This window comes from Mobula birostris, chromosome 15 (genome assembly GCF_030028105.1).
Source record: "Mobula birostris isolate sMobBir1 chromosome 15, sMobBir1.hap1, whole genome shotgun sequence".
Taxonomy (NCBI): Eukaryota; Metazoa; Chordata; class Chondrichthyes; order Myliobatiformes; family Myliobatidae; genus Mobula; species Mobula birostris.
In genome coordinates, this window is record NC_092384.1 from 62,961,852 (window position 1) to 62,984,168 (window position 22,317).

At 41.1% G+C, this 22,317-nt stretch overlaps 1 protein-coding gene across 1 annotated transcript in view; it reads right to left on the reverse strand.

The window, feature by feature from the left end:
* Positions 1 to 482: 482 nt before the first annotated feature.
* LOC140210705 (forkhead box protein C2-like) overlaps positions 483 to 22,317 on the reverse strand; it is a 231,001-nt gene continuing 209,166 nt past the window's right edge. Inside the window, exon 6 of the transcript XR_011889284.1 lies at positions 483 to 951. The gene's annotated coding sequence lies outside the window, so the exon portion shown is untranslated. The remainder of the gene's footprint in view (positions 952 to 22,317) is intronic.

A 22,317-nucleotide genomic window follows, 5' to 3' on the forward strand; every position in this document is an offset into this window, starting at 1 on the left:
GACCATTGGCACACCGCTGAGGACTCACTTTGCGGGGAGGGCTCTGAAATTAATATTATTGGTTTACTTTCTATTGTTTGCATGTTTTCTCTTTTTTTTCGCACATCGGGTGTTTAATTGTCTTGTGTGGGGTTTTTCCTTGAACAGGTTCTCTTGTGTTTCTTTGTTTTGTGGCTGCCTGCAAGAAGACAAATTTCAATAGTTCAATAATTCTATTTAATTTTAGAGAAATTAATGCAGTATACATCCTGAAATTCTTGTTCTTCACAGACATCCACGAAAACAGAAGAGTGCCCCAAAGAATAAGTGACAGATAAAACATTAGAACCCCAAAGCCTCTCATTAGAGATTAGAGGGATTACCCTCCTCCCACGCACAAACAGCAACAAAGCAATGACCCCTCCCTCACCCCACCCACTTCTGCAAAAATGTATCAGCACCCTCCACTCATCAAGCATGAAATAGCAAACCCCCAGTAAAGACCATGCTCTGCAGTACAACAAAAACAAATTGTTCACCTGACAATTCAACATGCTACAGGCTCTCTCTATAATAAGTGAGAGGGGAGATATAACAAAACAGCTCACTGATTTATGGTGTTAAAAGTCTGTCATGCTGCTTTTTTACCAAGTTCTCTGCCCAGGGAATTGGCAACAACCTCTCATCTACTGAAGTAAGAAAGAGAAAGCACAATTCACTGAGTGCAGAGCCTCCGACAGCTGATCCACTGTTCCTGATATTCCATTTCCTCCCGCGGCTCCGGCTTAGGATCAATCCATCCACAGGGCTACAGAACGTCAGAACCCGAAAGGCACGCCTGTCTTCAAGGATGCATCCTTGGATATCAAAAATCGGCTGGTCGTGAACCCCTGGGTGCGGGTCCCACTACCGCAAAGAACCCAAGTCTAAGTGTAACTCCAGTTCAGGATCTTTAACAAAACCCCATCCATCCTGAAAAGGAGAAGGAGAGACATCAAAAATAGAAATTAAACTGTTTTCATAGATGAACATGAAGTAGTCGCCATCATAACTCCACCTCGCCTATGTCAGGCGATGATGTATACTATATTCATACTTTGATAATAAATGTACCTTGAACTTAAATAAATGTATTTCCAAAAATAAAGTGGAGCTCATTATGATCTCACACTTCATTGTTTACCTGCAATGCATTTTCCCCATAGCTGTTACACTTTATTCTACGCCATTATCACAGAAACATAGAAACTGGGCCAACGTCCACATTAGACCGGATAACGGTGAAAACGGCAGTTTCACGTAAAAGCGATAGGCGTCCACACCAAGCGTTTTTGAAAATACCTATGTCCACATTAAAGTGGATATTTGGGCGAATCTCCTCCTACTTGGCATGCGCAGGACACACAGAAAACAAGCGAAGAGGAAATGGTATATTTGGTGCACGTTTGTCCAGTTACAGACTAGAAAAACTTAAAAGGAAATTGCCAAACGAAAGACTTGGTGCGCATTTGTCCAGAAACATTTCCTACAGCCATAGTCTCTTCACCGATGAAAGGGACGACAGCTACAACTAAATGCAATAAGGCTTGCTACTGGGCAAAAGTGAAATTTGCTGTTACCTCATTTGTTTGCCTTTACTCTTGTCATGTCTTTGTGTATTATTTTTGCTGTATTTAACATGTGCAGTAAAATGAGTTACTGGGCAAAAGTGACAATTGCATCTGTTGAATGTTTGCACAAGCAATACATTAATAAATCACCTTGTTAAATGCATAAAGCATGTCTGCATCAGTGTTATCTTGTATTTCCATACAATGTTACATTAGGCTGTTACACATCTATTGTCAGATATTGTTGTTGTGGTGTTGGAGGTTGCGTTCAAGAAAACAATGAAATGCCGTGCTGCCACTCCCATTTGTTCCAGAACGTCATGACAGTGTTTTTAAAATTAGCCGGTTACCCCATACACATTACAACGGCCAACCGGCATTTTCAGATTTAAACACTTTGGAGAGTGTTTTAGAAAAGCTCCGTTTTCGGGGGAGAAAAACGCCGTTTCAGTGTGGATGGAGGGTCAAAATGAAGAGAAAAAGCTTCAGTTACAGATTTATCCAGTCTATAGTGGACGTAGCCTTAGAAACTTACAGCACAATACAGGCTCTACAGCCCACAAAGCTGTGCCGAAAATGTCCTTACCTTAGAAATTACCTAGGCTTACCCATAGCCCTCTATTTTTCTGAGCTCCATGTACCTGTCCAGGAGTCTCTTAGAAGACCCTATCATATCCGCCTCCACCACTGTCACTGGCAGCCCAATCCACATACTCACCACTCTGCATAAAAAACTTATTTCAGACATCTCTGTACTTACTCCAAAGCACCTTAAAACTGTGTCCTCTTGTGCTAGTCATTTCAGCCCTGGGAAAAACCCTCTGACTATCCACACGATCAATGCCCCTCATCATCTTATACACCTCTATCAGGTCGCCTCTTATCCTCTGTCGCCCCAAGAAAGAAAGGCCAAGTTCACTCAACTTACTCTCATAAGTAATGCTCCCCAATTCAGGCAACATCCTTGTAAGTCTTCTCTGCACCCTTTCTATGGTTTCGACATCCTTCCTACAGTGAGGCGACCAGAACTGAGCACAGTACTCCAAGTGGGGTCTGATCAGGGTCTTATATAGCTGCAATGTTACCTCTCGACTCCTAAACTCAATCCCAAGATTGAGGAAGGCTAATGCACCATATACTTTCTTAACCACAGAGTCAACCTGCACAGCAACTTTGAGTGTCCTATGGACTCGAACACCAAGATCCCTCTGATCTTCCACACTGCTAAGAGTCTGACCATTAATCCTATAAAACATTATATAAAATAATAAAATAAAATAAAACATTATCATTTTACCTTGTACCACCTCAATATTTAATTGATATAAACAGTATGCAAGACAAGTTGTTCAATGTATCTTGGTACATGTGACAAGAATAAACTGATTTAATTGTAGGTCATGTGATCTTTGATAAGGTACCACACAAGAAATTATTAATCAAAGTAATTTTATATGGTATTGGGTGTAATACACTAGTGCGGATTGAGGACTGATTAATGGATAGAAAGCAGTTAAAATAACATCATTCTCAGACTGAGAGACTGTAGACAACTGGGTAATAGAGGAATCAGTGCAGGGGCTCCAGCTGTTCAAAATTTACATCAATGATGTGGGGAGGAATATCATATGTAACATATCTAACGCAGCTAATGATGTGAAGATGGTTGCAAATGAGGAGGATGCAGAGAGTTTCAAGGGAATAGAGAAAGGTTAAGCGAACAGGTGAAAACAGAAGATGAAATACAATGTGGTTGCATGCTATGTTATTCAATTTGCTTGCAAAAAAAAATAAAAGCAGATTTGTTTATGGATCCAAGGGCCAGAATAGACTGAATTTGGATCCATAGCAATGTTCTTATTTAGATAGTATAAGCTTGAAAGGTTTTAGCCTTTGAATTGATTTTCATGATAGCCATTTCTGTCTTCATGAAAATTTGCTTCCTCAAGCATTATACTTTGTTTATTCAGGCCACATTAAATGAATTCCTTTACTCTAAACCAGGGGTTCCCAGCTTTTTTTAATGCCATTGTCCAATACCATTAAGCAAGGTATCTGTGAACCCAGATTGGGAACCAGTGCTCTAAACCTTTCTAAGAAATATAGAAACATAGAAATCTACAGCACATTTCAGGCCCTTCGGCCCACAGCGTTGTGCCGACCATGTAACCTACTCTCAAAACTGCCCAGAATGTTCCTACCGTATAGCGCTTTATTGTTATTGTTATTCTGCGCTGTCATTGTTTTATCTTGTTCTACCTCAATGCACTGTGTAATGATCTGATCTGTATGGACAGTGTGAAAGACGAGCTCTTCATTGTGTATTGATACATGAGTCAACAATAAACCAATACCAATATTTTTCTGTATATTTTGTGCATATCTGTGTTATGTATAATTTGTTGTCTTGTAATGTACTGTGCTGCTGTTGCAAAAACGTAATTTTCATGGCATATATACCATGGGTATCCAGTCCTAGAGATTATGTGTGTGTCTGTGTGTGTGTGTGTGATGTGTTTGGGTGTGTCTGTGTTTGTGTGTTGGTCTGTGTCTGTCTGTGTTTGGGCCTGTGGGTGTGTCTGTGAATGTGTATGTCTGTGTGTACACGTATGTGTCTGTGAAGTGAAGCTATTTCTTGAATTGCTCTCTAAGTGTTTGCTAAAATCTGGGAAAAATTTTGCTTGTCAATTTGTTTCATTTTACCATCAAAAGAATCTGTTGGACTTCTTTGGCATGATTTGACACAACAAAGCAGCCCCGATGAATTATTACCCTCCTATGTTTCTCTTGAGAATTCATTCATCACCTTTTGGGAAGATTTTTATTATAATCCAAACCACTAATAAAAAGATTGTGCATTTATACTTCACAAAATTACCTGTGAATTCTTGTCTATGGATTAGTATCTTACTTAATACTTTGCACTTCTTGTTATGTCCTTAGAGTGTACTTAATCTTATTCTACCTTTTCATCCAGTAATCAGGTAAGACGTTTAGATTTGTGCTGTCCAATATTCTTCATTGTCTTTATGTCAAGCTTCTCAAATATCATTAAAGCTAGTTCTTTGCTTCAAACCATGTAACATCATAGTAGATTAAAGCTTTCTAGTAAAGCTTTACTATTGTTGAGAGATTAAAACCAGATGATTTAGCTGTAATATTGATATATTAGAAATTACAATCTCCAACCACATAATTGGCATTCAAAGAGAAGAAAGAGTTACTGAATAAACATTAAGAGTCTTCATTTTGATTTATGCTAAATTTTGTGAATTGTGGCAGAGTTGACTGGAGATCCAAGTAATAAAATATTGGGGGAGGTTAGACTAATCTGATGAAAATATATGTGAAGGCACTTGGATTCAATGAATTCTCCCTTGTTCTTTGACTTCTTATATTTGGAGAGTTTTAAGCCAAAGGAAAATCTGAACTTCAAGAGAACTAGAAGACTTTGTGATATAGTTGGAAAAGGTTGTTGAAAGAACAACCTGTGAAAGGTTGGATTGGCAAAGCTCAAACAGGACAGTAGTCTTTTGATCTGCTGCCATTGGGATAGGGTCCAATAGATGAGAATATAAACTGAAAATTTATGAAGATTATTAATTCTCAAAAACAAGCACCATAGAAGTTGAAATTGGTTCATCGGTTAAAGTTCGTGGTCTTCAAACATGAATGATTTCCAACTGAAAATATTCATAAACCAGAGAAGGAAATCATATGATATGTCAGGCAAGTGCCAGGCCTTTGAAAGAGCTATTTAGTTAGATCCACATTCCTGCTTTCTTTCTCCATAATTAAAGAATCAAGCTTCAATATAAGGATTGTCCAATTCTGTTTTAAAACTATGTTTTCATGAGTGTAATGGGTAGGCACAGAAGGAATGTAACTCCTATTCCCTGTGAAATTCAAGCAAGAATGCAATGTTTGGAAATACATCGAGGGAATTTTAGCTTATTATTTTCAAAGATATTTAAGAAGGATTTACAAATCTATAATTACAAACAATGTGCCCTGGAAATAATCAGTGAGTTATGATGCATCTATGATATGTGAGATTGATAAAACTGATTGTATATTTCCCATCCTTACAATCGCTGCACACAGTCTGTCCATTTAACTATTTCAGATCCAAAGAAACCATCTCATTGGCCCTTGAAACCCTAGTGTCCAGCAGCCTGCTCTGGAAGGTGAAAAAGTGTTGAGCAATGCATTGCAGAGGATCCACCCACAAAACTAGAAGACTTGGACAGCTGAAATATGTTGGGGGTGGGGTTCGGCAATCCGCAAGATTTGAAATTGGCTTCAATAGTTTTTCATACCTCTGAAACCCAGAGACAGTTCAAATTCACTAAAATTGGAGTTGTTCAGAAAAATATAATTCCAATACAGCATTTACTAAAATACTAAATTTCTTATAAATAAATTAAAACTATTAACCTAAAGTAAAATTAGTTTTGAAAAAGGATAACAGCTTTGTTTTTGTCTCCTAAATCATTGCACAGGAGGTCCAATGAGATCCCTGATCTTGCACAAGGTCTAATCTGGAGCAGGATTTGTGAGGTGATTTCCCAATGAGATGCAAAATAAAATTCCCAACTGAAATCTACTCAGCTGCTGTGGAGGCATGAAATGACAATCCAGTCTTCCAAACATGTCGTTAGATCACAGATTTTCACATTTCACACTGGAAGTGCAAAGATCCAATTCTGAAACCTTCTGATTCCAATCTGGCCATTTTGCCTGGCCCCACTCACAAAATGCTGGAGCAACTCAGCACGCCAGGGAAGCATCTATGGAAAAAAAGTACCGTTGACATTTCTGGCTGAGACCCTTCGCAGGACTGGAGAAAAGAAGATGAGAAACAGATTTAGAAGGTGGGGAAGGGGAGAGAGAAACGCAAGGTGATAGGTGTAACTGGGAGGGGGAAGGGGGAAGTAAATAGCTGGGAAGTTGATTGGTGTAAGAGATACAGGACTGGAGAAGGGGGCGTCTGATGGGTGGGATAGAAGGCCATGGAAGAAAGGGAAGGAGAAGAAGCACCAGAGGGAGGCGATGGGCAAGCAAGGAGATAAAGTGAGAGAGGGAAGAGGGGATGGGGACTGTTCAAGGAGAGGGCAAGCGGGGGGGCCATTACTGGAAGTTCCAGAAATCCTGGCCCCCATCACCTTATTTTCACTATGGATGTCCAATCCCTATACACCTCTATCCCCACCAGGAATACCTCAAAGTTCTCTATTTCTTTCTGGACACCAGCTTCCCTCCACCACCACCACCACCACTCTCCCCCATCAAGCAGAACTTGTCCTCACTCTAAATGATCTCTCCTTTCGATCCTCCCACTTCCTTCAAACAAAAGGTGTAGCCACGGGCACTTGCATGGGTCCCAGCTATGCCTGCCTTTTTGTCAGCTACGTGGAACAGTCTATGTTCCAAGCCTATACTGGTTCTGTCCCCCATTTTCCCTATGTTACATCGATGACTGCATTGGTGCTGTTTCCTGTACCCATGCTGAGGTCATCGACTTCATCAACTTTGCCTCCAACTTCCACCCTGCTCTCAAATTTACCTGGTCCATTTCTGACACCTTCCTCCCCTTTCTTGATTTCTCTGTCTCTGTCTCTGGAGACAGCTTATCTACTGATGTCTATTATAAACCCATGGACTTTATACTCCTTCCCCCCTGTTACTTGTAAAAATGTCTTCCCCTTCTCTCAACTCCTCCGTCTCCACCACATCTACTCTCAAGATGAGGCTTTTCTCTCTAGAATGAAGGAAATGTCCTCCCTTTTCACAGAAAGGGACCTTCCTTCCTCCACCATCAACTCTGCCCTCAACCGCATTGCTTCCATTTCACTCACACCTGCTCTTACCCCATCCTCCCGCCACCCATGGATAGGGTTCCTCTTGTCCTCACCTACCACTCCCTTGTCCATTCGTCCCTCCCCACCACTCTCCCACCTGGTACATATCCTTGCAAGCGGAACAAGTGCTATACCTGCCCCTACACCTTCTCCCTCACTACCATTCATTGCCCCAAACAGTCCTTCCAGGTGAGGCAACACCTCACCTGCGAGTCTTTTGGGGTCATACACTGTGTCCAGTGCTTCCAGTGTGGTCTCCAGTATATCAATAAGACCTGATGTAGATTTGGAGTACCTACGTTCTGTCTGCCAGAAGAAGTGGGATCTCTCAGTGGCCACCCATTTTAATTTCACTTCCCATTTCCGTTCTGATATGTCAACCCATGGTCTACTCTACTGTTACGATGAGGCTACATTCAGGTTGGAGGAACAACACCTTATATTCTGTCTGGATAACCTCCAACCGGATGGCATGAACATCGATTTCTCAAACTTCCAGTAACGCCTTCCACCCCCACCCCCTTCACCAGTCCCCATCTCTTTTACCTTTCTCATTTTATCTCATTCCCCACCCATCACCTCCCTCTGGTGTTCTTCCCTCCTTTTCTTTCTTCCATGGCCTTCTATTCCCTGCTATCATACTCCCCTTTCTCCAGCACTGTATCTCTTTCTCCAATCAACTTCCCAACTCTTTACTTCATCCCTCCCGCTCCTGGTTTCACATATCACCGTGTGTTTCTCTCTCCCCTCATCACCTTTTAAATCTACCCCTCATCTTTTTTTACTCCAGTCCTGCTGAAGAGTCTCAGCCCGAAACGGTGACTGTACTTTCTTCCATAGATGCTGCCTGGCCTGCTGAGTTCCTCCAGCATTTTGCGCGTTGCTTGGATTTCCATCATCTGCTGGTGCTCTCTTGTTTGCGCTTTGTCTGGCCCTTTAGATTTGGAAAGGGTCTGATGAAAATAATTCTAATGAAGGCCCGTTGCCTTGACATAATAGTTGTAGATATCTTAGCACTGCAGATCTTTGAAATCTACAACAATAACAGAAGAAAGCTAAAAAAAACTCAGCAGGTCACGTAGGGGCAATGGATTGAGAAACAGTCAATGATTTTGTTTTGCATTGCTTTGTAACTACAAAACTCTTGGGAAAGAGAGATTTGCAAGTTATATCTCAGTAGTGAAGAAGGTAGAAAAGGGGTGTGTAGAACAAAGGGAACGTTAGTGATGAGACAAGTCAAAATACCTTAACAGTGGCAATTACCAACACATTAAGGTTTTTGGTCTGTGTGATAAGTTGCAAAGTGATGCCCAACAGGCCAGAATTTTACAAATCGTTTATCAAAGAGAAAAGGACAAGATGATATAAAAAACAGTAAATAAAAATTCTAGACAAAATATGAAGCAGCAACTTGGGAAGTAAAAATGATTAATTTTCAGATGTGGGACCGTTTGTCAGACCTGAATTAATCTAATCAGCTAGGTGACAGCAAAATATGAATGGATCAAGTGTAATTTCCCTGATAGAGTGAAGTCATGTGGCAGACTGGTTCAAGGCAAACACTATAGCTGTGTAATGTGTTGCTGAGTGTGGTTCTTGTCATATTGGGTCATATACTGCAGCTGGACAATACATGAAGAAGAAAATTTGAATAAAGGAGCTCAGGCATTTTCTTGGTTCTCAAATAGGCAGGAAGAAAAGGTTTGTTATGTAAAGTTATCAAGTTAGAAAATTTGATGCTGAGTCTGAAAAACTACATTTCCCTGCACTGTTGCTTCTTAACTTGCTGAGTACTTCCAGCCTTATTGTTTTATGTTTGATTTCCATTATTTTGCTTTTGTTATATGACATCTGTGGTGGTAGGATGGAGATACATCTCTACCAAAACAGATGTAAGGTGCTTCTTTCCTTTGCTAGCCTGCAGGTCACCCTTCGGCAAGGCATAGCACCTGCTTAGCCCCCCAATTGGTGTCATGTGAGGCATGGGGGTAGATGGTGGATGGTCGTATGAGCAGCTGGTGCATATCCCAAGTCCTGGTTGTGCAGCCATTGACACCAGGCAGACAATCGCTGAAGAGTATTGATAATGGCTAAGGTCACCCAACTTGTAAACACACTCCCCAGAGAAGCCAGTGGGAAACCATTTCTGTAGAGAAAACAGTCAAGGACAATCGTGGTCATAGTGCGATGAGAGACGTTGACAAGGATGCTTAGGTCCCAGTGCTGGAGTATCCGAGGCTAGGATTGATGCCCGGTATGAAACTGGAATGAGAATTGAGCACAAAACGAAATCGCTAGATGATATCTCTAGTTGAGTTTACAATTGAGCACTGAGGCTCCTTTCAGCTGAGTTCTTGGCATCAAAACATGATTGCCAATTAGCGAGGTGATCCTGTACCCTTATAGGGGTTGCACCAGCTATCCACACTCTGGAGAGTTAGAGCGTCTAAACCCCAGAAGCTTGCGCAGTTGGGGATGCATCTCGTTACACATAGACCATGATCGCCCACATCATACAACATGACATATAATAATGATGATTACAAAACCTGCTCATTTAGTATTGTGATACTGGATAAGAGGAACGTCGGAAGTGTCTGCTGGTTCATTAAAGTTTGATCAAATTGGCCTCCTTCTTTATGCTGTCAGTGACCTAATATTCATTCCCTTGTCATGCTGTTCTACCTGTAGTTATCCAATGGTATCCTATGACTTTACAAATAAAAGAAATGAAAGGACAGATTGCATTTATGTAGCACCTTTCCCAGGCAGTAAAATACATTGAATAAACACAATAGATTTTGCAGATGCCGTAAATACAGAATAACACACACAGATCGTAGGAGGAACTCAGCAGGTCAGGCAACATCTATGAAGTGGAATAAACAATCAACATTGTGGGCTGAGACACTTCATTGGGACATTGAAAATGTAGACTCTGTTCTAATTTAGAAATTATAGTGGCAATTGTGAATCCAAAGAGTGCCATCAAACAGCAAACTGATTTTAAGCAGATTACCTGATTTTTTTGTTGAGGGATAAATAATGATGAGGAATTTAAGAATAATACTCCTGTTTCTACTCATGATTTCTTGAGGAAAAATGTAAGGACAGAGAATGCCCCAGTTTATTCTCATTCAACAAATGGTTCCTTCCCATAATGCAACTTTCACTATATTTTCTGGACTGGGATTTGAACCCTGAGTTTCTGACTCATAGTCAAAAGGGTCATTAACTGAGCAATGGTAAACTCAGCTAAGGTAGCAATGATTCTTACAATGTTCAGTAAAATTGTGGGAGGCCTTGTATTTTCAACAATCATCAGTTCAACAGTGAATTCTGGTTTAGGAGATTTGCTTCAAGAAGTCAAAGAGGTAACACTGACTGGGTTTTACCAATGCACTCCGGCACTCAAACCGCATCAATAATTAGAAGTTCTGGACATACACCTCAGCAGCTGAAAGAGCATCAGTGGAAGCCTCATTTGAACACCATTACAGAGTTGCTTGCATGTTCCAGATTGACTTGCAGCCAAATACTTCAACGAGTATGGCACTGCTGGACACTGTCAAGGTCACAACTGTTTCATATTCATTCCAAGTTACTCACTGGGGAACATCAACTACATAAGGCAACAACCATTCATAAGGAGGTTTTCTTATTGCCTTTTCTTCCCCATTGAATGCCAAGAGCAGCAAGAGTGGGTTGTGAAGTTTTAGGTTTATGATATTTCTAAAGACTCAAAGTTTAGAGATTAGACCCATGAGGACTACACATCCTCTGTGACACAATGACATTCTTTATACGAAGAGGAAAACAATTCATTTTCTAAATATTCAGGGCATTTGTAACTAGCAAGACCAAATTATGCATGTCGACATCCATTTCCCCAGATCCTGGTAGTCTGCAGAATGCCAAACAACAAATCTCTGTAACTCAGCATCATTATGGCGCCCTGAAAGAGGTCACCAGCTATGATCAAATTCCCAGCTCTTTATTCCCCATTTTTTTTTCTCTCATCCTGCCGAAGGGTCTTGGTCCAAAACGTCAACTGTATTTTTTTCCATAGATGCTGCCTGGCCTGCTGAATTCCTGCAGCATTTTGTGTGTGTGTGTGTGTTGCTTGGATTTCCAGCATCTGCAGAGCTTCTCCTGTTTATGACCAGGAGCAATATTATGAGTCTGCGGAACAGAATCTGATACTAATTGGAAAAATCATTCATCAAGCTTATCTGCAGAACAACTTCTCTCAATATAGAAATGAGCTCACTGCATTAACAGTTATAACCATGCCTTGCCTGTAACCTCTATAAATATTCCTTCCACTATACCGACAGAAATATCAAACAAGTCTTCTGTTCATAGTGTAAACCTTGCCCAGACCTTTGCCCAAGTGCTCTCCATTCAGGCAAAGAGTTCAGTTCAGCTAGGTTAGTTCTGCATGAGTGCACACTGCTTAGTTCCACAGTGATTTTATTCACATGAGCTATGTGGTGGGCTGAAATATACTTCTAGATCTGATCTTGTGGTCAGTCTGTGTGCTTTTCTAGAGGCCAGCTGCAGTCTATGCATCTGAACTTCTTCAGAAAACCTGTCCACCAACAAAAAGGATCGTGCTCTAGCTTACAGAGCCTTTATCGGCAATTTTCCGTCAAGCTACTCTCCCAGTTTTGTGCACTCCTTTATAACTAATGATTTCCAGAAAATCATTGAGACTGTCTCATTAATGATACTCATGTCAGAGAAAGAGACCTGCCACCTTTAGCTAGACTGCCGTATATTCGACTCCCAAGCCACCAATACAATTGAAACTGTATTCTTCATTTATAGGAATGGAAATGGGCAGCAGATGCCAATACTTCAAAGCCCAGATAAGAGTGAAGTAAAAAAAATTCCACCACCACCTTCCCAGCTACCAAATGATATACTCCAAGTGACTGTCCTTTCTTTGGCACCGGATAAGAGTAACTTCATTCATCACATGTGCATCAAAGCATTGAAGCATATAGTGAAATACATCATTTGCATCAAATCCAATCAGTGAGGATTATGCCAGGGAGCCAGCACGTGTTGACACACTTCTGACACCAACATGTATAGCATGCCCAACAAAGTCTTGGAGATAGCTAGACTTCATATACCTCATGATGAAGTGACTGACACTAGAAATGCATGTTGAATACATTACACTACACTAGATGTTGTTCCTGTCTGTTTGAGCTGATACTTAATTGGAAAATCTAAGTTATGATTAAGCTTTGCCAGTCTGAATTCTGTTTGTGTTGCTGTTGGTCAATGACTAGGTACTTAAGCCAGATTTTCCTTTGGGAGGGACAGCATACATTAACATATACACAAGAGATTTTGCAGATTCAGCAAATCCAGAGTAACACACAAAATGCTGGAGAAACTCAGCAGGTCAGGCCGCATCTATGGAAAGGAATAAAGGATTATCAACACTAGAAAAGAAGGGAGAATAAGCCAGAAAAAAAGATAGCAGAGGAGGTGAAGTACAAGCTAGAAGACGATAGGTGAAACCAGGTGAGAGGGAAGATAGGTACGTGGGAGAGGGTGGATGAAGTGAGAAACTGGGAAGTATAGATGGAAAAGGTAAAGAACTGAAGAAGAAAGGCTGAAGACAATGGGAGAAAGGGAAGGAGGAGGGCACCAGAGGGAGGCGATAGGCAGGTGAAGAGCACATTAACATATGACTTTTGTCCTTCAGTAATACCAACACTAGACACGGGACCAAATTCCAACTGCTTGCAATGGTTTGTGATTAATTGCAAGGTGATTGATTACCCTCATTTTGCTGGAGTCTTTTGAACTTTTAGAATTCTTTAGTTCCTCAGAGGTAGCCAACCATGTAGTGCTGCAGGCACCCAAGTCTTCTTAGGTTCACATTTATTGCCTTGAAAAACCTTTCAGTCTTCTGTGTTGGACATTGTCTGACAGCTTTGCCTACTTCAAAGTATTGACTAGTTCTCTGGCTACTTTGCAGACTTAAGAGTCCACCCAAACATTCTATCCGAATGCATCACAGCTTGATACAGCCACTGTTCTGTACATGACGGGAGAAACTACAGAGAGTTCTGGACACAACTCAGCACAACACAGAAGCTAGCCTCCCCTCCATGGACTCTGTCTGAACTTCATTGCTGCCACAGGAAAACAGTCACCCAATTGAGGCATTCTCTGTTCTATACCCCACCCCCACCTCCACCCATCAGGCAGAAGGTACAAAAGCTTGAAAGCACATGTCACCAGACTTAAAGACAGATTCTATCAACTCCGATACAAGACTGTTGAATGTTTTCATAGTAGGATAAGATGGACTCTTTACCTTGCAATCTTCCTGGGACAGCACAATAATGTAACAGTTAGTGTAACACTTTAAAGTGTCAGTGATTAAGGGACAATTCCCACTGCTGTTGGAAAGGAGTTTGTGCGCTCTCCCCAGGTGCACCTGTTTCCTTCCATATTCCAAAGAGGTACCAGTTAGTTAGGGTTAGTAAGCTGTGGACATGTATGTTGGCACTGGAAGCATGGTACAAGTCAGGTCACTCGGCTGAGTGCTACTGGTACCATGTAACTCAGTACAACCTGTCATATGGCTGGGTGGTTGGCAACTAAACTGGCTCCCCCACCAGGCTTGCCTGGTGAGGAGGGTGGCTAGACACCCTGCAGGATGAGAAACAGGACCTGTCAAACGGTGGATGAACCCTCTCGTAGAGTCAACGGCCATCTAGCAAACACGTGCCGTGGAACGCGGAAAGGGCATCCGTTACATCGAAGCTTGGTCTGGCCATTTGCTGCAACAGAACTTCTTCCAGCCATCTTGGACCCCACCATGCCACTGGATACGGGAGGGGATGTCAAGAGGGTGGGTCTAGAACTGTGCAACCCCCTACTCACCTAAAATCCGTTCACGCACACGCTGTTCCTTTCTGAGGAGTGGGGCCAACCCCACTAACTGACTGAAAGGAACCATCATCATCCTATAGGATGGATAGCCAGAGAGGTAGCATGGTGACACTTGAGGACTGCCTCCAGCACATCCTGCGACCGTGTTGGTCAATGATACAATTGACACATTTCAATGGATGTTTTGATGTATGTACATCTGACAAATAAAGCTCATCTATGTTGTGATTTCACACCTTATTATCTACCAGCATGTACTTTCTCTGTACTATAACACCATATTCTGCACTCTGCTATTGTTTTACTCTGTACTAGCTCAATGCACCGGTGTAATGAATTGACCTGTACAGACGATGAAATGCAAGACAGGTTTTTCGCAGTACTTTGGTACATGTGACAATAATAAACCAAATTACCAATTTGCCAATTTTACCAACTGAACTAAAGCATGGCAATTGTTTCTACCAGCAAAAATAACCCAATCCAGTACAGATTTAATCCATATTTTTCAAACTCAACATTTCTCTCCTTAGTGGTACTTACCTGCCAGCCATCTTTCTTTGAAATACAAGTTGTACGCCCATTGTCTTGCTGTCAAACCACTTCACGTGGAATAGTTGGAAATAACTGTGTAAGTTCTATCAGACTTTTTAGTGTCTATTTGAACAAAATAGCATTAAATTTAGAAGCAGGAAATGGACATTCCTACTCAGCCATTCAATAAAATCCATGGCTAAACTTGTACCTCAACGCTACTTCATTAACCACAAAGCCTTGATTCGCTTAACATCCAACAATGTTGCTTCCCAAAAACATTAGTGGATGCTCAGAAAGGATTTAGCTACTTTAGAATTTTCTTCACAATTTACATCTTCACTAATTTACAGATGGTCCTTAACTTTGATCCCATTTTTAATAAATGAGTTAATAATGTGCTGATGAAGGTAAATGAGAATAACAAGAATAAATTAGAGTCTCATCAAAATGAATTATAAATGATCTAAAAATGTTTTGTTGCTTTTGTGTTCTGGAATCTCACTTTGAAACCGAATGTAAGAAAGAGGTTATATTTTCTTTCTATTTGCTTGAAAATCTAAAACAACTGAACAGGTAACAGAACCTTGACAAAGCATTTATTACAAAACAAATGTGAGCAAAATTTTCAAGCAAGACAATAGTATTTTTTGAGGCTGAGTGGGATAAGTTTTATCATGTGTTTGCAAGTTCTGCGCAGAAAATAAAGCTTTCATTAGTGTCATGAAATTATTTCAGATCTAAAAGGTATTTTAACAATTAACCAGTACTGTTATAATTCTAATATACATTTTTCCACGTTAATATTTATAAGACCTCACCAAAAAAACTTGGAATTAAAGATATAGTTTATTCTTTTTGACTGTATTGTTGAGGAGGTGTTCATTAAATTGTTTTATTGAATGAAAGTGGTTTGATACATTCCAAAATGGGAAGCCAATTGAGAATAGGACCAAGTATCAGTACTTATAAATGGTGATGCAAAATGAAACAGAATTGTTCTTTATTATTCGGTAATCAGTAACCATCTTTCAAAACTCAAATACTGTATACTTTGAGCAAAAAATGCGACCAAGAGAGTGGGGAATGTATGTCTGGTACTTTCTCCTAAATGCATGTAATGTAAGAGTAATATTTTATGCCGGTTTCCTTGAAAAAATCCAAAATTCCTGTGAGAAATTCAGGCATTGATTGTTCCAGTTTATTATTCAATTTGTCATCCGAGTAAGTAAATGAAATTAATGTTCAATGTTACTATGACACAATATCAAGTACATTATCAATATTGTGCATAGATATGCAGAGCTTTCATTGTGAAAGGACATGTTCAAATGTGCAATTGGACAAATAGGTTATACACGTTATATAGAGTTAACTGTAAAAATTATTGGCTGCTGTAATTAGGTGGTGTTTTGGAGACATGCAACAAAGAGCCTTATTCTCTTCCAGCATTTTTGCTGCCAAGAAGAAATAAAAAATTACTTCAGTACTATAAATTGCTGAAAATGTTGGTTCCCATTATTAAAGATACCATGTGGATTTTGGCTTTGAATGTTTTTAACGATGATGTGTCCTAGTCGCGTTTTCTTGACTGAACGGAAAAGTTATAAAGTGCCAAACGTATCACAGAATGCTCATAAATTCACGTGAAATTAAGACCCTGAACTGAAAGGCAGGTATTAAGGGTATTTTTAGACTCTCCACATCTGAGGTCCTTGAGTTAATCCCCTGCTAACACACTGACGCAGATACAGAACAGGATGCCCAGCTGGTGGGCAGGTCTTCAAGCCGCAATTGGAGCACTCGCAAGAATGCTGCCTACTCACAAGTTTAAAGCTGAGGGTTTTAAGAAGGACAAAATCAAAGGGGTTTTTGTTTTTCTTCAAATTCAGGCATAGGCTTGGCTCAGCAGTTGGCCTGCTCCAGCCTCACCAGGCCTACCACCAGATAATCACCCCTAGTTTTCACAGCTGAGGAAAGTAATCCACCTACTTTGACCCCTGCAATTCCTCTGCAACAACTTAAAGCTGTTTCTAACATCTGTACTTGGGAAACCAAGGGATTTTTTTTTTCTTTTTTTAGCCATTGTTTGTGGGTGGCAGGCTGGATGAAAGCAACCCTTTCACGGACTGTAAATCAGAAAAAAATCCTCTCAAGTTAGGGAAAATGAAAAAAAAAGATTGGCTTGTGAGTTATACTGATGTCAAGGGATATGGTATTTGCTTATTCCTTGAAATTCAACAGTATGTTTATGTAAAATGGTTTAATTACAAGCAGACCTATCTATTTCTTTGTGTGCATAATGTTCTATTGAAAGATCTTGCATTTGGTGTACATTGGCAATTGAAAACCAAATCTAGGTCCAGTAATTGGAATTCATTTGAATCCGAATGTTATATTTTTACTAGCTCAGCTAGAAGCAATTTGACTTTATTAAATGTCAAGATCATGGTTGCACGGTTTTCTTTTACAGTGGAGGTTATATGTTCATTCTTGAAGTGCTCACATACTGAAATGTGTACATGAATGATTTTCAACAAACATTGTGGTAAATGTATTAAGCTTTGCATCATGATTGGCAAATCAAAATAAAGTTTCATGCGCCTACTTTCGTTGGTGAAACGCTGTGTTTGTGATAGAAATCTCTACTCGCTTCAAAGGAAATGAGTGTAGAATTATAGTTATACTAAGATGATAGTTCAGGTTGTGCGACATTAACTAACACATAAGCAACATTGTTTTAAACAGTTCCCTCTGTTCAATGTTGCGTAACCGAGCAGGGAAGAAAGCTTAGATTCTGCTTTGCTTCAACATTAAGTCACATACCAAAATGCTGCATTTGTTGAGATTTATCCATCCTCAACTTTTCTCATAAGACCATGAGATCTAGGAGCAGAATTGGGCCATTTGGCCCATTGAGACTGCTCCACCATTTCACCATGGCTGATCCATTTTCCCTCTCAGCCCCATTCTCCTGCCTTCTCCCTCATATCCCTTCATGCCCTGACCAACCAAGAACCTATCGACCTCTGCCTTAAATATACATGAAGACTTGTCCTCCACAGCTGCATGTGGCAACGAATTCCACAGATTGACCACTCTCTGGCTAAAGAAATTCCTCCTCATCTCTGTTCTAAAAGGACGCCCCTCTATTTTGAGGCTGTGTCCTCTGGTCTTAGACACTTGCACCATATAAAACATCCTCTCCACATCCACCCTATCAAGACCTTTCAATTAGGTTTCAATTAGGTCAACCCTCATTTGTCTAAATTTCAGCCCAGAGCCATGAAACACTTTTCATATGACAAGCCTTTTAATCCTGGAATCATTTTCATGAACCTTTTTTGAACCCTCTCCAGTGTCAGCACACCTTTTCTAAGATAAGAGGCCCAAAACGGCTCACAATACTCCAAGCGAGGCATCAACAGTGCTTTATAAAGTCTCAGCATTACATCCTTGCTTTCATATTCTCGTCCTGTTAACTTATGTGGTGTTAACTAAGGCTCAGTGAAGGTTGTAGGCTTGGGTCTCCTTGCAGAGATTTCAGCAGGAAGCTCATTTCAGTGCAGTACTGAAAGAGCATTGTGCTATTGGAGGTGCTGTTTTTCAGATGAGATCTTAAATCAAGCTCATTTGCTGCTCCAGTTCTTACACCAAATTCCATGATATGATGTTGAAAAAAAATTAAGCGTGTTCTCTTGATTTCTCAGCAATATTTATTACAGCATTGACATCGCTAAATCACGTGCAACTTTTTTGTTACTGTCTTTGGGATTCAGCCATGCACATATTAGTGGTCACATGTCAAAATTATTTTAATGGCTTTAAAGCATTTTATGACATCCTGAGGTTGAGGAAGGTGCTAAACAATTTCCTTTCTGTTCTTTGCGACATCTGCCTGGGACTTCAACACTTGTCAGTAATTCTAAGCATGCTGCATGGTTACGTCACTGTGTGTCCTCTCGCTCCAAGTTTCATTCCATTTAATTCAGCACTGCCACTTGACATCAGCAGCCTACGTAAGACACGGTAGAAGGAAAGAGCAACTCAAGGAATAAGATGGTGAGTATACTTTCTTCAATGCAACAGGAATGTAATCTTTTTCCTGGGTGTTTGTAATGGATGCAATGATCTACATTTCGGTGATCCTTGTCCAAAACATAGATGATCATGGTGTCTTGGTAATCCTCCTGGGGATGGGCAGAGGAGCAGAATGAGCATCTCGATGCTGCAGCTCACTCGAACATTGAACTAGCACATGAGCTTTACCCCTGAGAAGTATGATGACATCAAGAAGGAATTCTACTTACACCCTGGAAAATATTTTGCAAATGTCCAAAGGGAGAGAACTGACTGTCCTGGGTGACCTCTCTGCTGGGGGTGCAATTCCCTGGAATGTTATGATTGGCAAAGCAGGAGTAGGGAGAGGCAACTCCAGCAGAGTCCTCCTCCTCCATTTGAAGCGTGGCCGCACTATAACATAACCTTGACTCATCAGAGGGACAAAAACAAAACCTCACGGCAACATTGTTTATTCCAGCACTGAAATTTAATAGATTATGTTACTGTACATGTGGGAGGCCATCAGGATGTCCACATTACCCACAGATGACCACCAGCAGATCTGCTATTGTTTCAGCCTGGCACCAGAAATATGGTGGCAACTGAACCATTACCCAAATATTCATGTTTGAAGTCCTTGAGAATCGCATGATGGTTTTGCTCATCTCATATCCCCAAAGACACAGGAGCCCATCCATCCGGCGAATCCCTTAAATTGTCTCTAATAACAGACACTTGGTCTCAGATAAGCTTAAGCTTCAGGGAGCCGTAGGTTCACCCATCTCCATAATGGTCATCACTCTCCCCATCATGTCAGTGACATTACTGCAGCAATTGAAGAAAGTGTACCCACCACCTTGTTCTTTGAGTTGGCCTTGCTTCTATTGTTGCTCACTTAGGTTGGTGGTGGCAATGCTAAAGAATGGCAGTGTTGAATCAAATGGAATGAGACTTGGAGGGAGAGAAAGTAAACACAAGAACTTCTGCAGATGCTGGAAATCTAGTGCGACACACAAAAAATGATGGAGGAACTCAGTCAGTCAGGCAGCATCTATGGAAATGAATAAACAGTCAACATTTCAGGCCGAGGCTCTTCATCGGTACTGCGAAGGGGAAGATACCAGAACAAAAAAGGAGGGGGGAGGGGAAGGATGATAGCTAAAAGGTGATACAATATGTGAAGCTAGACGTGTGAGTAAGGTGGGTGGTCTGGACAGGAAGGAATCTGATACGAGAGGAGAGTGGACTATGGCAGAAAGGGAATAATTAGGAGCACTAGGGGGAGGTAATGGGCAGGTGAGGAAAAGCGACAAGAGGCCAGAGTTGGGAATAGAAGAAAAGGGAAGGATGGGGGAAGAAGAAAAAAAGGAATAAAATACCAGAAGGAAAAATTGATTTTCAAGCCATCACATTGGAAGATACCCAAACGAAATATGAGGTGTTGCTCCTCCACTCTGAGAATTGTCTCATCATAACAGAAGAGGAGACCATGGATTGACTTGTTGGAATGGGAATGGGGATGGGAATTAAGATAGCTGGCCACCAGGAAATACCGCTTTTAGCAGATGGAGTGCAGGTGCTCAGCAAAGAGCTCCTCCTATTTATGTTGGGTCTCGCCAATGTAGAAGAGGCCACATCAGGAGCACCAGATACAGTAGACAACCCCAACAAATTTGCAGATGAAGAATCGCCTCATCTGGAAGGACTGTTTGTGTCCCTGAATGGAGGTGAATAGGCAGGTGTAGCATAACTGTCACTTGCTGGGATAAGCGCCAGGAGGTACATTAGTGGGGAGGGATGAATGGACAAGGGAATCATGGAGGAAGCGATCCCTGTGGAAAGCAGAGACCAGGGATGAGGTAAAGATGTGTTCGGTGGTAGGATCCCATTGAAGATGGCAGATGTTGCAGAGAGTGACGTGTCGGATGCAGAAGCTCATGGGGTAGAAGATGAGGACCTCTATCCCTATTAAGATGGCAAGAAAATGGGGTGAATACGGATGTTCAGGAAGTGGAGGATATGCGGGTGAGGGCAGCATCAATGGCAGAGGAAGGGAAACCCTATTCTTTGAAGGAGGACATCTCTGATGTGCTGGACTAGAAAGCTCCATCCTGGGAATAGATGTGGAGGAAACAAAGGAAATGAGAAAACGGAATAGCATTTTTACAAGAGATAGGGTGGGAAGAGGTATAGTCACGATAGCCATAGGAATTGGTAGGTTTATAAAACATGCCAATAGACAGTTTGTCTTCACAGATGAAGACAGAGATTGAGAAAGGGGAGGGAGGTGTCAGAAATGGTCCAAGTGGAACTTAAGGGCAGGGTGGAAGTTGGAGACAAAGTTGATGAAATTGATGAGCTCAGCATGAGTGCATGAAGAAAGAGTGCCTCAGGAAGGTGAAATTCACTATTAAGGGTCCTCAGCATTTGGAACATGCCCTCTTTGCATTACCAGTGTCAGGAAGGAGGTGCAGGACTCCAAAGACCCACATTCAATGATTCAGGAACAGCTTCTTCCCCTCCAACATGGTCTCAATGATCCATGAACTCTTGAAAATGACCTTACTATTCCTTTCGCTTGCTCTATTTATTGATTTTGTAAGTTATTGTAAATCTTATGTCTTTGTGCTGTACTGCTGTCACCTAACAAGAGATTTTCCATTATATAATAAACTTGATTCTGATTCTAATTCTGAGGATTGGTTTGATAAATAATTGGAGGTCCAACAGGTAATTAACCACAAGATAGAAGAGTTTCTGAAGATGTTGGAAATCTTGAGCAAAACCAGGGGTGCAGTGCTGCCGGAGATCACTGGAGCACCACTCCAACACCTCTGTAAAAAAAAGTCAAAATAAGCAAGCGGGGAATTTAACAGCAGCTGCATATTAAATAGATGGAATTTTACAGAAGCGGGGGTTGGGGAGAGGGGTTGGTGGCTGGTGGGGAAAATACCACTAATAACATCGGAACAGGATATTTGATCGTTTTTGGTGAAATCCTGGAGCTGTGACTGTTTTTTATTTAGGTATTTGTGTAATTCGTCCTGGCTCGACCCATTGCTTTCCCAGCATACCCTGCTATAGCTTCCCGCCATTTCACAGATCCTCAGCCTCTCTCCAGTCGAGGGACGACTGTACACAAGTGTGAACATTTTTCCGCTCTTTCCAATGGGCACCACTGGATTCCAGGTCGGAGCTGTATTAAGCAAGGAATGAACATCGAAACCCAAAGTTAAAAGTCAAAAATAACAAAAGAAAAATTCACTGCTCGCTTTTCTTCGGACTGATTTTGGTGAAATACTCAAGATAATCATCCAAAATCCTCTTCTACACCTGGATAAAGTGAA